Raw genomic sequence first — 17,319 nt, 5'->3', positions numbered from 1 at the left:
AAAAAAAAAAAAAAAAAAAAAAAAAAAAAAAAAAAAAAAAATCCCAGGTAGAATCCCTGACTCTGTTGACCTGCTCACAAGCCAAGTTATTTTTTCTTCCTCATCGAGAAAATGGGGACATGAATACCACTCCTGCTTTCTCTATGGGATTGTTTTGGGAACCAAATTATATCTCGTGTGTCCAAGTACTGAACTGAAAAGTATGAACTGAAAAGTCATGTCAAAATAAAGTATCTGTCAAAGAAAAAATACATATAAAAATCAGGCTTTGTACCTAAGTAGACAGTGTCTTCTAATTTTTCGAGTGGATTTCATTTTTCACACGACTTACAAAGTTTTCACAGTAAGCACATACACAGTTATACACCACACACCATAAAATCTAGTAGCAGATCACTGTGAAAAGACTGGCGATCTCTCTCACATTAGCCCAAACTTCCAAGGATACAGAATTTAAAAAACAGTCATATGGGTATTCTAGTTTTACTAAGGATCTGGCTATTTAATCCTCTCGCTATTTAGTTAACATTTGATTCTTTGCAAAGGCACAAGTAGCTGGGTACAAATGTATTATAAGCTAGCTCCACATAATCTTGGTTCTTTGCTTTGATCTAAAAATCAAAAGCATACTCCTCTGCCTGTTTGTAGAGGGTAATTTTTGTTGCTTTAAGTAACTGACATGGTTTACCCTTCATTCTTTACAAAGAGAACAACTTGGCAAGCTCTCAACAAGAGGAAAAATTAAGCCAAGGTTACTCAGAAGACTTTTTTTCCCAGAAAAATTAAATAAAACAAGGGGCACTTTTTATTTGTTGTCTGAAGGGCTGGAGATTTAGTAACCACTTGAAGAAGTGAGTTTATCCCTTTGCAACACAGCCAAGACAGGGTTTATTTTCCTACTGTTATGATGGTAACTTAGAACACACAGGACAACAATATCAAATATCAGTTCCCTCCAGAGTTGTTAACTTTCTAAATGTAGTAATTAGTAATTTGTCAAGATTATCATTCAACATACAAATAGTTTCTACAGAGTAATTTGAACCCTGATGCCACCTTCTATATCAAGCCCTCAAATGCTATCAAATATAAACCAGGTACTGTTTTCATGAAAGAAGAGTACAGGTGTTACACATGGATAAACTGAGACGTTAAAAAGATTAAGTGTCTTGCCTTCAGAGAGGGCAACAAGGTCAAACTAAGAATAGAAGCTCACACTGTCACCTGTCGTAATCATAAATCTAGAAAACTTTCCACCTTCCTGCCAGCAATAGGTACACAGTCTAATCAATTTCTATGTGCTTTAAACATCTTGTTTTGCAGTCAGGAAATGAACCTTCTAAACTGATTTGTGGACATATCACTTACTTAAGGGTGGTACTGTACATATGAATGACAGAATATAAAGTATTCATATACAAAACAACAGTTTTCAAACAAAATTAAATCGGAGTAATGTTAATACCTAAATGTTAATCATTCAAAAACTTGAGCTATAACGGAAACTAGATATACTTTTAAACGTCCCTATTATACTATATACAGTAAATCAGTTTTATTATCGGTGCTTATGAAAGAAACCATCACAGAACAAGTCAGTCACATTCCGAGATCAAAGAGCAAGTCGGCAGTAGAGGAACTGAAACCTCTGCAACCTAATAGTCTCTTCCAAGACCAAAGGGCATTATCCTTCCACGGTGCCAAGGACTTTTTACAGGTTTTGAAGAGTAGCGTGTCTGTCTGAAGGTGCTGCTTAAGGTTTTACAACTCCCTATAGGTAATTTTTAAATTCATGTTCTACTGACACATCTAAGATATATCTAACCGCCCAGTCCTTCACCCACACCCCACCACCTAGTCCCTGCCCCAAAGATTTTCTCCTAACTTTCTGTTCTTAAACATTAAATTTTCTTGGAAGGTCCAGAGATTGGCAGCATCGCAGAGATCTGCTTCTACCCAGGCAACAGCAGCTGGAACTGAGGTAGAAACTGCAGGATTGGCCCCTATAGGGGGAAATGCTTTTAAGGGATCTCCCGCCAGCTAACTCAGGAGTGTGAGGGAAGACTTCCAGAAGGAAATACACCCAGCCAGCCCCCACCCCCACCCCCGGGGCCAAGGGACAGTGTTTAGACAAGGTTCTGGGGATTGAGAGTAAAGGGAACGACGACGCAGCTTTGCAAGGATGGAGGGAGTGCTTTCCGCATAAAGGGGGTAAAAGCCGCACACTAAAATCTCTCACCTCCATCACGGTCTCACGGTTCCAATTGTAACAAGAGTGTTTTTTTAATAATTTGCACTTAACACCTTGACACCAGGGTTTGGGATGGGATCCAGCATAGACCAAATGTAGTCCTTAGTTAACTGCTCCCCTGCTTTCCAAATATAACAGGTTTTGTTGGAGTGACCAACACCATGTATTTTGTAACACTTTAAAAGATGATCCCGCCTCTCTATAAGAACTGGAAGTTATCTGGCTCCTGTCTCAAGGATGAAAACAAAATTTACAAGTATAACCCCGTTCTCTATCAAGAGGTCAGCAACGTCTGAGTCACGAAAAAGTTCAGATTTCAAAATAAGCCAGTATTCTTTTCCAACTCCGTGCCAGAATTCCAGAAACTCTGCAACTTTTTTTTTTTTTTGGGGCCGTGCTCCAGCATGCGGGGATCTTAGTTCCCTGACTAAGGATCGAACTCGTGCCCCCTGCAGTGAATGCGTGGAGTCTTAACCACTGGACCGCCAGGGAAGTCGCCCAGAAAATCTGTGACTTTTAAGAAAGGCTCCTGAATTGTTTCCCAGTGAAAAGGGGGCATTTATTTTACAGCTTCTTTCACAGGACTCGATGCCAATTTAGGCACATTTGTATAATGTTCGAAAAGCCAGACTCAAAGTGTGTAAAATATATGAACTTATTTGACTGGTGAAATCTGCCACATTTACTTTGAAATGCATCCCAAAATCATATGCGTTGATGAGTACAATGCTAATGGGAGACGACTCCAGATGCTGGGGATACAGGTGTTCACTGCAACATCATTTCAACTTTGAAAATCTTCATAACAAAATGTTAGGAGAAAATAAAATATAGATAAGCAAACATTTTAAAAATCAACTGCAGCTACAAACAAGCAGGTACTGGCCTAGATACAGGCACAGAATGTGGTACCACCCAGAACAAAGGGACCAAAGTGAGAACGGTGGCCTCCAGGTGAAAGAAATCTGCCAGAGCCAGTGTAAGGCTTTTCGGGCGTAATCAAAGAAGCCCTGAAAACCTCATAACGAACCGTACTATTGCAGCTGTGCATTTTCAGACTTGTGTTGAGCGGTTTGAGCTATGGGCCAAGAGGGAGACCTTTTGAAAGGTTCCCTAATCCATTCACACAGCCCCGTCGGAGGGATGACACTGGAGCCAGCCTCCGGCCTCTTCACTACCTCTCCCCTTTTATGGTGGTTTCAAGTTGAAAGCATATACTTGTCTGTTTCCAGATTCCTAAAGGTACTAGAAAAAAAAATCTAAATATAACAGATGGATAAGTGCTCACTGTAACTGGAAACCAAAATGTAACTTCAGCTTTTGCAGGCCGATGCCCTAACACCATGGCTTTAGTGTAATGGTCTCACTGAAGACCTTTTGTCTTTATTCCCACAACAGAAATATTATCCTGACTTTGATGAATGACACGTGTTATTCAAAATTTTATTTTAAGCTGACATGAATAACCTTTACTTATTTTGAAGTCATTCAGTAAGTGTTCTCCAGTCTGTTAAAATTTACTACAAAACACAGTTGAGTTTTGTCTGTTGTTTTTTTATCAGTGCTTTCTAAATAGCTCGATACACTTCTAAGGAAATCTAATTCACGTTAGATTTTTAAATGTTGGTGAAACCTCTGAAACATTTCTATGAGTTCTAGGCTTCCACGGAATATAATCAGTAGGTTAGAAGGACCCTCTGTTTGTACTGTTTGTGTTTATTAAATCTACCACCCTTGGGTGATATAAACGGCCACTACACCCTCTCGAGACCTTGTATAAGTAAGCGGTATCACGCTGGTAACTTCCTGCCCCGCTATCCTCAACCCCAATTCTCCGCTTTTACTCATATAAACCAGACTCTCAACTTTATTTCCTAGACTGGCCTTTCAAATTTCCACAGTGCAAATAATGTGACCGTGTAAAGTGGGAGAAAAGGGGCAGTGATACAAAGTGTTTGTCCACTTGCTGGCAGTTAGAAACAAAAACTCCCCCAGGTCTGAAAATGGAGCTTATTTCACATTCAACTTACCATCTTTTCCTAACCACCAGCAAAATAAATGTCAGAATCTTAGCAAATCTGACAGCAGGGCTAAGAATGTCAAAACTGCAACCACACGATGATACGCATGCTGCAGTGTTTAGGGGTAAAGTGTATGGATGCCCGCAGGCTGCTCTGAAATGCAGCCAAGAAATGAAGAGGGACCAACGGACGGAGGGGCACGTAGTAAAGCGAATTTAGCAAAATGTTTACCTACAGGATCTGGGTGGTGGGCAAGGAGTGTTCACTGTATAACTTCAACTTTTCTGTCTGTCTGAAAAACTTCATAACAAAGCGCTGGAAAAATGTGATGCTATGCTATAAGGGATTAGGTAGGAGGGACTGTTCTATCCAAGAATACGCTCCAACCATGTCAGGAATACTGATATTAGAGGAACAGGAAGTCAAACAAAGATCCTGAGACCGTCCTATGTAATACCACGGTAATGCTATGGTTTGTAATTTATAAAATGCCTTTCATTTAATTAACTGTATCTCCAGTAAATGCCTCTGGCATAAATCATAAATGACTTGGACGACACCAGAGAAATCATGAGTAATTCTTGCTCCCAAGGAGCTTCCTGGGGAAAGAGAGCACTATTTAGGGCAGTAACCCCAACCAAATCCTTGACTCAATTTGCACCTTAGATTGTCCTAGTAATAAAAAAGAGCGCACAGGAGAGGACCAAAGGAGCTGGGTCAAGATCCTACGTAAAGTCTACAAGGACTGACGATACAGAGGACACAGCTGGGAACATAAAGGACAGGCTACAAATAACAGAATATGTTGTACTGCTTCCAGGTTCAAACCCATCACGTGAGCCCAATGCCAAGGGTGGAATTCAGCCTCTCCAATTAGTGAGCACTTGAACCACTTTAGTGAGCAAAAGACACTATGGATTATGAATCCCCTAGGCACGTACACTGAGAACCACGTACACAGACCCGTCACCAGAATCCACAGAAAAAAACTCCACTGGTTCTGGGAAAGAAACACTTGGAATATCTTAAGTAAATTATTATTAATTCATAGCCCTGAAGAAGGTATAAGAATGGTCACATCACACACACGTATCACACAGTTTAAGAGGTAGGTGTCCACAGACCCGCAAAGGCCACAAATTCTCACCAAACTACCTAAGGACCACTGCTTTCCTACCTCGGTGAAGAACTGTTACAGAAACTAACTGTTCATCCAGTAAACGGAGATCCTTCAGTGAGAGATGCTAATACAAAGGGGGAAGCTTATCTGGTTGACAGGACAGGAGAATGAGGCTACTATTCCAAGTACATTTTTATATACTTTCTCCTTTTAAAATTTAAATTGATTCTATCCCTAGAGCTGTTTAAACAAAACTGAAATATTAAGAATTAAAGAGATGAGGAAATAAATTATAACTGTTATTAGCACAGTTCTCCACACTTGGCTTTCAACACACAAGGTTGATAACGATGACAATGATGATGACGATGACAGTGATGGGAATAGAAGTGCTTGCTGCTCTTCCTCGAGCACTGTTAACAGCTTTGGGCCTTAACGTTTTGATTTCTCTAAAAGCTTTGACCTGAGCTATGCTTATCGTACTGACCATAATAAAATGTGTATGATTTAGCTATGGCCCTAATCTCACAAATTTTCTAAGTTCACGGTTATAAGGCACATGAGCAAGGTTTCAACCCCAGAATTTTATGAGTATCCAACATTCGTCTCACAAGTATGGATCTCTTTCACAAGTGAGCATCTGTTGTTGGCTTCTCAAGTCTCTGTACTATTAATAGAAGAGTTGATGATGGAGAAAATCTTCAAACAACTTCCATATCCATTGAGTCTTATGATGTTACAAAATCTTAATAAAAACATTAAGTATTCACAAGTTCCTACTGGACTTGAACTGAACTTGATGACAGACCTGAACTCTAATATTTTATCGAGGAATAAGAATGTAAGGGCACTTAAGTCGCTTCTCTTGCCTTAGTCTTTGTACAAAATCCTTATTAATCATTTACTAACTCCTTTGTTTTGGTTTTAAAGAAAATTCACACATGTGAATTTGTTCCTAGAGAGGATGAAAGGACTTGCAAATAGATAAATTATCCATGAGTAAACTAACACAGTATACACTAGCATTAAATAAAGCACTCTGACTCGATTTGGGGTATATTACTAAACTTCCTAAAACTGGAGTGTCCTTGTGAGTCTTAAAGCATCATATGGAAGAGGAGAAAAAGTTTTAAAGGATCATTTGAACCAACTCAAGTTCAAGATGGTTTGACTCCAGCTACCTTAGAGGTCAGAGATCCATGTCTTCATTTCACATCAATTAGGTATGGACCGAACACTAGATCTGAATTCCAATGTCCAAACCTGACTTCTTCCGTGCGAATCCTACTCAAACCTAACCTTTACTGTGGACTTCCATGGGCACAGTTTAACACACTTGAACTCTGATACATGGTTCGAACATTTCTATGCATGGAGACTTAGAATCCTGTAATGGATAAAGGAGATACTTTTTAAAAATTAAAAAAAAATGTAATATCCAATCAATGTTCCCATTGATTTAATATTCTTAGAAAAGATTCTCTTATAAAAAGTTCTCACTGAAAGTTCACCCACATTAACAAACAATAAAGACATGACCCTGGGAGATATTACTGATACCTATATTTTCTTCAATGTGAGACCTGGGGAACCTCAATTTTCTTAACAGTTAAAAAAAAAAAAAAAGGTTAAGTAACTTAAAAGACTGCTTAGAGTAGGATTAACAAAACACCCAGAGATCACTTGAAAGGACTTGAAAGACTATTCATTCAGGTGGCTTGTTGACAGTAACCAACTACGTGAATATTAAAACTCCAGGAATTGGGCTAGCACAGAACCAGGCAGTGGCCTCACATAATTCAAGTGTACATATTTTATTTAAAGCAAGAAAGTTTCTGGCTCTACAGAAGAGGCACACCCAATTCTGATGCTACTCTTATCCAAGGGGGCAGGTCGAGTTATGGTCCATTGACAGAGAGCACTTGGTGTTGAAAACACCGTTCATGAAGAGGACCAGGGTTGGCCAGGAAGGCTGATGGGTGGTGTGTCTGGAAGCAAGTGAGGGCCACTCAAAGAGTCCCCTGAAGGCTGTTGTCCATAACATATGCCACTAGTCCTTTGGAACTGATGATCTGACACCATGTGAGTAAAATTAGGAATTCATTTCTCCCTTTGTGGCAGAGCACATGGTCATTTGGGAACTGTACTGGAGCCACTGGTAATGTGCGTGTGTGTGTGCACGCGCGCATATTTATCTAGAAGACTTCTCCACTTTCTCTACAAGTGCTACATGAACTTGGATCAAAGACAGCAGAAGAATCGAAGACTCTGGAGATACCACTTTTCTAGAGTCCAGTTAGGACCCTTTCTCTAAGTGAGGCAATTTCTCTCCTATAGTGAAAGTGAATTCCTTCTGTATCAGAGGCTGGGAAAGTCAGGAGACGTACAAGAGGTCAAAATTAAGTCCATTAAATCCCAGCCCCGGATTTAGTCACCATAGAGACAGGGGAGATAAATAAACCAGCAACCTTAACAAATGTGCTGCACCTTTGCCAGACATCTCTCTGACTTACCGTTATTTTTACTTAAGTATCTTTCAGTCCAAACATAACTGACGATGAAGACTACAAAACCAAACAGAACTAGGCCCAAAAGAAATAGGAACACTCATGCAGGCAAAGAGCAGGCAAAGAGTCAAGAGCTGCCCCCCTCAGCAGTGTGCTCTCTGTTCCACTTGAAAAACGATTGCAACACGAAGCTGCAGAGGCAATGACAAATGGGGAAAATATGTGGCGCTACAGCCAGAGGAAACCATGTCAAAAAAGAAAAACAGACATGAAGTAACTGACCTAATTAAAGGAGAAAAGTATACTGAGAGCAGGGAGATGGGGAACACAACTGGAGGGGAGGGGGCGCTGGGAGAAGGCTCAGGACACTGAGGTGGAGTTCTGCTGCTTCGCTGAAGGAAACCAGAAGCTGAAATGGGTGTTGCCCTTCCTCGCGGCTCCACCGAGGCTCTACTGCAGCAAACATGGAACCCGGGCACGCAAAGGTCCGGGCCCCAGCCCTGCTGCACGTCAATGAGAAGCTCCGAGACAGACATTTCCACTTTGTCACGTGGGACACCAAGATGCCTCTCCACCGACCACAGGAGGCAAAAAGGGGGGCTCGGGATGGTGGAACAAAGGAATCGAGAAGGAAGAATACCACTGGAACTCAGCGCTTAGGCCCTGAGCAGGAGTCCTCATCATGTTCCACAGCTATTTACTAAGCACCTACTGTGTGATCAGTGGAAACATCACTGTTTGTGATGTGGCGTTGATGTACGGAGGTCAAAGCTGAAGACTCTCAACCTCCAAAATGCACAAACAATAGGACAACAACGTGAACAAAAGCTCAGAGCGCTACTTACATTTGTCCAGGTGCCTTCTAGCTCTTGCCCATTTGTACACATCACTTCACAAGGTAATAATCAGAGCACAAATACCATTCTGCATCCTGCATTGTTTAGTAAGGCTGTATTATACGGATTCTTTCATACTGCTCTGCAGGCATCAAAATTTTAATTTTGAACAAATTCATGGAATTCCACTTCTCAGAGATATCACAGTTACTTAACCAAAACTATCTGTTGAATAAATGAACCATTTCTCTAATGTTGGATGTTTAAATTCTAATTTTTTGTCCTTACAAATAACACTGTGAGGAATATCCATGACACACAGCTTTTGTCTTTTCTTAGAACAGCTTGTTTCTTCGAACACTTCCCCAGATAGGATTACTGGATCAAGGGGTACCAATCTTTGTGACTTTTGCCACATACTGCCAAATAATGTTCCAAAAAGCTTTTTACCAACTTACAATGTTACCAGCAATGAGTAAGTGTTTACTGGTTCCAAGGTAACCATATTAGCATTGGGCTTTCTTTTTGTGTTTGTTGATTTAACAGATGGAAAATGTACCTCACTGCTGTTTGAATATGCTCATCTTTGCATACCAGTGAGGCTGAACATTTTTTCACGCATTCATTTACTCTGTGATAGAACATGAATGTCTTTTACCCGTCTACCTACTGGAGAATTCACTCAGCCAACAGTTATGGAGCATCTCCTTTTGTTCTGTGTTTTCCTTTTCAGTATTTTTTCCCCAGCTCTACTGAAGTATAATTACAACAATTGTACATATTTAAGGTATACAGTGTGATGGCTTGACATATGCATACACTGTGAAATAATTACTGCAATCAAGTTAACACAGCCATTACCTCACAGTTACCATTTCGTGTATGTGTAGTGAGAATACTTAAGATCTACTCTCTCGGCACATTTTTATATATTTGATTCCACTGATCTCTTCCTTTCTGACCTCTTTCATTTTTTTTTTTTTTTTTTAGGCTGTACCGCGTGGCTTACGGGATCTTATTTCCCCGACCAGGGATTGAACCTGGGGCCACAGCAGTGAGAGTGTGGAGTCCTAACCACTGGACCGCCAGGGAATTCCCCTGACTTATATCATTTTATAGTTACAAGGTTATCATACTTCCAGGGATTTGATTATTATCCTATTTTCTGTGGTCTTATTTAAATAAGTTTCTAGGAGTCTCTCATAAATATATTCTCCTACAATTATACAATTTAAAGCTCTAATTCCTACTTCATGATTCTTGACCTTTAACATATCTAGCTTTTTTATCAGAAGCACTTAATTTAAAACAAGATTTAAAATAAAAGTTGGACTTCTCTTTTACACAGGCTATGTTGTATTAAAAATAATTAACTAAAAAAAAATTATCCTGCTGCAACCAGAAGCGAACCCAGGTTTGTTAATGAAGATTCAACCCCAAAGAGCCTGGTTAAGATCTCCTTCTCTGTCTCAGGCCCAAGGAAGAGATATTTAGAACCACCACTGCATGACTTCTCTTTCTTAGGACTGCTTTAGGGTAGAGTCCCCTTCGCCACTCAAAGAGGCGAGTCCTCAGAGTAGCCGTGGTATGAGCAGCTGCTTGTTGGAACTGCAGAACCTCAGGCCTGCCCCCCAGACCTGCTGCACCAGAATCTACATGTTAAAGGCTGAAAAGCACTGACATAGACCACGGGATTCCCCCCAGCTCTGCTGATGCCCCTGCTCTGAATCAGGCACCATCAGAAGGTATCCCTCCCCTCAGATGTCTACCCTCAACCCTTTTAAGGTACCCCCTTCAAATGAACATCACCCAGCATATCATGCATCTGAAAATTCACATGCTGAGGTTTTGAGAGGAAGGATGGCTCTAACTTTGTAGTCGCAATTTCACCCAGACCTGGGATTGTAAAGTCACATGCACGTTAAGAGCCAAGCAGGTCTTACAAATGAGTAAGACATTCAGATAATGGCACCTGACCCTTGTCCTTAGTGTCAAGGCGCTGGCGACCATGGCAAGTTTCAGAGTTCACGCTCTATCTAAAGATCCAGCGGCTACTGGCTCCAGCCTAGCGTTGCCCAACAGGAATGCAGGCTCCATGCTGTCAGACCTTCTGACATCTCAAGAGAAGATGAAAATCTGCATTTTTAAAAAAATGTGAAATCTCTCGATTCTAAATGCTTGGCAATTCACTTAAAATTTTAAAGGAACCCCCTCTGTGTGCCAGATCCAGCCCACCAGTTTCAGACCTTGGCTCCAGATGGACGGTTTCCAAACTCTTTAAGCCTGTGTGACCCATCTGTGCACCAAGAAGAGAGGTCACGTCAAGATCAATGGTACATGGCACTGACATATATACGCTACCAAACGTAAAATAGCTAGCTAGTGGGAAGCAGCCCCATAGCACAGGGAGATCAGCTCGTGCTTTGTGACCACCTAGAGGGGTGGGATAGGGAGGGAGGGAGGGACGGAGACGCAAGAAGGAGGGGATATGGGGATGATTCACTTTGTTATACAGCAGCGACTAACACAACACTGTAAAGCAATTATACTCCGATAAAGATGTTAGGAAAAAAAAAAAGTCAACCAAGTTAAAAAGAAAAAAAAAGATCAACGGTACAAATCAAATAACTATGACTACTGCTTTTAAAAATTTTGTTTTGTGAATATTAAAAACTGCCAAATCAATCATGAAAGTGACCATATGTCAATGATACAAATATTTCCTAGATGTGAAATAAATGTCTCATCAACAATATCGTCTCTACTACAAAAACAAATTAAGAATTATGTTGTGTTCAAGTTTTTGTTCCAAGTAATTCCATACCTAAAGGGCAGCCAAATGGAACAATTTCAAGTCCCTGAATTATAAAGTTTACCTGTGATAAATGCTGTACTGAACATAAAACGGGACACATTACCATTAAAATATATATATCCTCATGTGGAAACTGCAGAGTCCATTTTCCTAAACTGTCCAACGTTAAAAAACTAGAGTGTGAAATATACAGTTTACATTTGTTTTCATTTTGGGGGCATTTGGGTCCCAGGCACAGCTGCATCCCCAGGAATTAAGGCATCCTTTATTATTTGCACACGCTTAAATGGAGGTGGCATAATTCACAGGCTCAAGGAGCAGACTGGAGACAGGGACTTTAGTTTGTACGCCTGAACCCATACTGGTCTACTCAATACTGGGCAATTTAATTTAAATAGGAAAATCAATTTTCAGTTTCCTCTTCTGCAAAAGGAAAAGTAATCTAGGGATGTCCTATACTTGAAGAATATCAGACGAAAATGTATCACATTCTTTTTGTTTTGCTCACTCCTACATTCCTGGCCTAGTCCACAGTAGGGCTGAACGAATGAATGAACAAAAGAAATGAAGAAAGATCATAAGCTACCACTGCATCGTGACTGCTGAACTGTTTCACATCAATCCCATAGATTTCTGTCACGGTGAAAGAGAATTTAATGGATTCTATTTCATTAACTCACTTGAGAAACTCACTGCTCTAAAAGAAAACCCAAAGATGCTAAGTTTTGGTCAAATTAAAGACATCACTGAGGTATTCTTAATATCACAAAACCACTTCAAATATGTGTTCAAAGGACTTCAAATTAAAATGTTCCATTTTAGGAATACAGTCTTGTACACATAGTTTCTATTAAAGTTTTCTTACTGACAAGAGTTTGTCAAGGTTGCAGACTGCTGTGGAATTACTAAGGGCAAACAATGCATGTGAATGGCCAAGGTTCCCCTGGCCAGCATTTCCAACTCAGTTGACGGGAGGATGTTTTTAACTCATCTGTGTATGTCCTTAAACAATCTAGTCTCTCTTGCTGTGGAAAAATAAAAGTAAGAGCTGTGAAAGGGCACAGAGTGAAAACCTCTGCTCCTTAAACAGGGCACTGCTTTTCAACTGCCCTAGGGCTCCTTGGGGGAGAGGAGTCGCAGCCTCCTACTTGAGCCCAGGCAGTTCTGGTTGGGTATTATCTGCTGGGGTTTTAGACCTCATGTTTTTATTTGAAGACAGGCTTTTATCATTTAAAAAAAAGTTTGAAAACAACCCTTTTAGGTGAAGGCTGTGGATGATAGGAATGCCAGGGCTTAAGTCTGAGGATGGAAGAGTCGACTGAGGCTGACAGCTGAGAGAAACTGCCGAAGCTTTTGTCACAGGGCCAGTTTAAAGCCCCAGGCCCTGGGAATGACTGCCAGCTACCATCATAATGGATGAAATTGATCAAATCCAGATTAAACACTTCTAAAAAGCTGTCCTACTTTTTCACTCTTTAGGGCTTACATTTTGTAGTCGTATTTAGGGTTTAATATAATATACTTGCATATATATTTTAAAATCTCTGGAGAATCCTGCATCAAGCAGATGTAAGAAAGGCAACTCTCACCACCTAGGAAGCATCAACCCTAAGTGAAATAAAAGGCCCTACAATGAATGTGGGACTGAGCATGGAATGGGGCGGGGTGGAGGGGAAGGCAAAAACGCAGCAACCTTTCGATGGATGCAAGTGGAAATCCTGAGTGGTCCGGTGCAGCAAATGTCACCACCTCTCTTATAAACACAAGGAGACTGGGGCCCAGAAAAGCAGAAAGACCGTGGCCCCTTACACTGTGCCTGGAGGAACCGTCTTGCAGACTCCCTCCCTTTCCACATCCAAAGGTGAACGTCCCCCATCTCTCAAGAGAGAGAAATGAGTAAGCCGGCATCATCACAGAGTGTCCACAAGCCGCCGAGGCGAAAGGAAGAGGACGGAGGATGCCTATCCAGGGCATGTTAAATGGAAGGCCTGGCTCACCCCACTGCTCACACTCACGCGGCTGCGCTTAGAACGTTAGTCCTAGCGAGAAAAAGATCTGGCGGCCCACGTTAATGTGGCTCCATGGAAACACTCCAAATCACCAGGTTCTGCAGCGGCAGCTCCACAGGTCGGCTCGGCTCACCCCAGGCGGAAGAGTCCTGACAGCTGGCCGGGCGGCCCAGCCTTGCGGGGCTCCGGCCCAGGGTCTGCTCCATGCGGCTTTCCTGCTCCCTATTGTTCACGCGGCAGCACGAGCAGAGCTACACCCTCAAGCAGGCCTCTGACCATCCTGCTGTGCTTGCCACATTCACGTTCCATGCCCCCAAATGAAAAGCAAATGAGATGTGTCTGCCCTTGAAAAGGCATTCCCCAGAGACCCAGTATCTAGGGTAAGCGGTGATGTCGCTCAGCTCAATTAAAACAAACCCCCTTCAAGTCTACGGTACAGACAGAGATCTTTGTACAACGCTGAGCCTAACACCACACACCAGGAGGTGGAGATCAGTGTTAAGAATGTGTGGCGATTCGGAAAACTTACCTCACACTGGATGTGTGCAGAACGGGATGTATTCAGTGAGGGCGGGACGCAGCTGACAACAACCTCCGACGTACCTAAGTTAGGAAACAATGAGAATCAAGAGGTCAAGTTACCTTTTCAGAAGAAAAGTTAGAAATTCCTAAAAAACAAAAACAAAAATCAACTTCCTTTGAAATGGCTCACGGTAACACGTTCTACTTTGTATTTACAACCCTTAGAGCTACAGGAAAACTGCCAAGATGCTCTGCATATTTCCCCAAATGTCTGTTTATCATATAACATTCGCACCGGCAGTGGATCTGGCCCCCTCATTATCAAGCTGTATTAGCTCAAACACTCAGCATTGTTAGCGGAGTGAGCTCATGGCCTATTTCAGTTTTAAATTAACATTTGGCAATCACCCGGGTAATCAAAACAAATGACTCAGTCGTTTAGAATAGATTTATTAGTTGAGCCTTTTTTTCCCCCCTCTTTTAACAGCTCTAGAATATTTTGCCACAGGAGGGCTCAGATCCAGACAGAATGTAGAGCACAAGTCACCAGAGGAATATTTAGAGGTGTTGCCATGGAGATGAGGTGCCTTGCGACCACTGAAGTTATCTCCAATCAACAACAGGATTAGGATGCAGGCTGGTAGGCATGCCTAGGAAACAGGTGTGCCCCGTGCTTTTCCCATCACGACACAAAGACGGTATACCCTGACACGCTGCCCTCTCCGCACCCGCGAGGCCTCCCCATGGGCACGCTGGCATCACCACCTTAGCCGCCCCGCATCATTCAGAAAGGACTGGCTGGGGCGAAGGAGAAAGGCAGTGTGATCACTGTATCCTCCCCAACGTGTGAAATCCTGAAACTCACACGAAAGGCACTTTTATATGAACTGTAAAATGTACACGAGCAAATGAAATCTGAGGAAAAGACAGCTCCCCCGCCAGCCCCGTCTCCTCTGTTCACTGCTCTATTCCCACACCCAGAACAGTGCCTGGCACACAGGAGGTGCTCAAGAAGCATCCACCAATGAAATAAGGCAAACATAAACCAAGGATTATAACCAGGCTCATAACTGCCCCCCGCGCCCCAACCAACCGGTTCCAGGCCGATCACTGAACAAGCAGCAGTGAGAGATTTTTTTTTTTTTTTTTACTGTTAATGGGAAAATAAGTACCTGGTCCAGTTAGTTCAATAGGCTAATGGGTTCATCTGTTTAGAGACCTTAATGACAACTGTCACGGTTGAAGACAACTCTTCCAAACTTGAAATGGACAAGTCTACTGACTATAGGGACAGGGGTCTTGTCTGCCAGATCAAAAGCCCAGAGGGGGCTTCCCTGGTGGCGCAGCGGTTGAGTCCGCCTGCCGATGGAGGGGGCACGGGCTCGTGCCCCGGTCCGGGAAGATCCCACGTGCCGCGGAGCGGCTGGGCCCGTGAGCCATGGCCGCTGAGCCTGCGCGTCCGGAGCCTGCGCTCCGCAACGGGAGAGGCCACGACAGTGAGAGGCCCGCGTACCGTAAAAAAAAAAAGCCCAGAGGAAGGCAAATTTGTGCCAGCGACAAAGAGCTAACTTTCAAAAGCAAATGCCTGAGAGTGACTGACTCCAATAGAATACCTTCTAGTCCCCTTCCCACCTATACTTAAGTAGAGATAATATTTTCTTATTCTATCATATGAATAATGCAGCATTGGTTTTATATATTATACCTCATTTGTCTTACAGGACTTTAAGTTTCTTGGTGACAGGGACAGAAATCCCTGCTTTCTCTTCTATCTCCCAGGACTCAGCATGGTATGTACACACAAAAGGCTTGGCTAAGTCTGTTCTCCCACCACCCACACCCCACTCACACAGAACTCAGTTTCTAGAAGGTGCCACACCCTTTCATGCAGCTGCGGGGAGAATGCAGCATGGCGCAGCTGTTCATAGCAAGGGCGCCAGAGTCAGACTGCCTGGGTTCACATACTGGCCCTGCCTCATATTAACTGTACAACCTCTGTGAACCTCATGTTAGCTGACCTCACAGAGAGGCTGTAAGGTGGCAACAGGGCAGTGCGTATAAAGCACTTAACAAGGCCTCAGGCATACAAGGTACTCACCGAGTATCAGATATATAATTAACACTACTATTACAGCAGGCGCAGAGTGAAAAGGTTATCAAAATTGGATAACCATTTCATATGCTGCCTCAGATACCTGGCTCCAAACATACCCTTACTTAGGTTGAACCCAACTTAAACTTTGAACCTGAATCCATCACACTCTAGCCTTATTATACTAGTCCATTTTACTCACCCTTCCAGAACCAATTTTTCCTAGAGATGGATTTGATACATGCTGGGCTCTACTTGAAGGAATCCCGTTCTCTAAAGAACCAGAAGAGCTTCCTCCCTGAGACCCCAACCCTGCCAGTACCTTCCCTGCCTTCTCTCCGTCTGCTCCCTACCTCTGCAAATTCAGGCTTTGGTGGGGCCAGGGGAAGCCAGAGAACTTGGCATCTAGTAACTGCACCAAGATGCCAGCTCTCCCTCGCAGAGGAAGTCCTTGAATGTCATATTCCCTATGGCCTCTAGAGGGCAGAAGAGAGAAAGGCCCAAAGGCTGAGCAGGCAGAGCTCTCGCATGGGGGTCCAACTTGGGTCCCTGCCAGAGGAGTCTTGAGTTGCACAGTTCACAGTCTGACCATCAAGAACTAGACCACAAAGAGAGATAAAAACGTACAGCAAGATTTTAACAGCATTTCTACGTCCAGTTCACGTTACTGTGTCCCGCTTAACACTGAGTTGGGGATAAAGGCACTCAGAGCCGTAGAGTTGTGTACACTTTTCAATCTGCAGTGTGTAACTGTGGCTCCGACCAGACATGACACAAATTGTGTTGATGATATTGCGCAAGTCAAAGAATAAAAACAGAACAGCAGCCAAACACACTGGGTAAAATGTGATGACAGCAAAGTAATCCAAAATAAAACCCAAACACTTTGGGGTCAGTCATGCTTTAAAATAAATCACGTTAATCTTATCCCACCCTGACAGAATTAATAAGTGAAATTAGACAAACCATTTATGTTATTCCAGAAGCCAGAAGCTATGTTCTAGTGACATTTAACATACACAATCATTCTCCTTCAGGTTTAACAATGGTATTTTGGTCACAGACACGGTCAACCCTATCACTATGGACAGCCAAGCTTAAATGATCCCCAAATCACCAATCAATTGGGTGAATTACGTGGAAAAT

General features: G+C 42.4%; 1 protein-coding gene and 1 non-coding gene across 4 annotated transcripts in view; both read right to left on the bottom strand.

Annotated features, from left to right (window-relative positions):
* The window catches only part of FHL1 (four and a half LIM domains 1), a 40,011-nt gene extending 23,981 nt beyond the window's left edge, over nucleotides 1-16,030 (bottom strand). The window contains exons 1-2 of one of the 3 annotated variants that reach the window (XM_007462904.1): nucleotides 15,938-16,030; nucleotides 14,089-14,162 (exon numbers count right to left, since the gene is read on the bottom strand). The gene's annotated coding sequence lies outside the window, so the exon portion shown is untranslated. Of the gene's footprint in view, nucleotides 1-14,088; nucleotides 14,163-15,937 lie in introns of those variants that run through there. The other 2 variants (XM_007462906.1, XM_007462901.1) reach the window with 2 other exon arrangements.
* Nucleotides 9,755-9,827, bottom strand: TRNAE-CUC (transfer RNA glutamic acid (anticodon CUC)). Its single transcript has one exon. It is a non-coding gene; the product is annotated as a tRNA-Glu (tRNA).
* Nucleotides 16,031-17,319: the final 1,289 nt, after the last annotated feature.

This window comes from Lipotes vexillifer, unplaced genomic scaffold (genome assembly GCF_000442215.2).
Source record: "Lipotes vexillifer unplaced genomic scaffold, Lipotes_vexillifer_v1.1 scaffold481, whole genome shotgun sequence".
In the NCBI taxonomy this organism is placed as follows: Eukaryota; Metazoa; Chordata; class Mammalia; order Artiodactyla; family Lipotidae; genus Lipotes; species Lipotes vexillifer.
Note: the sequence above shows the minus strand (reverse complement) of the source record. Positions and strands in the feature narration are given on the sequence as shown.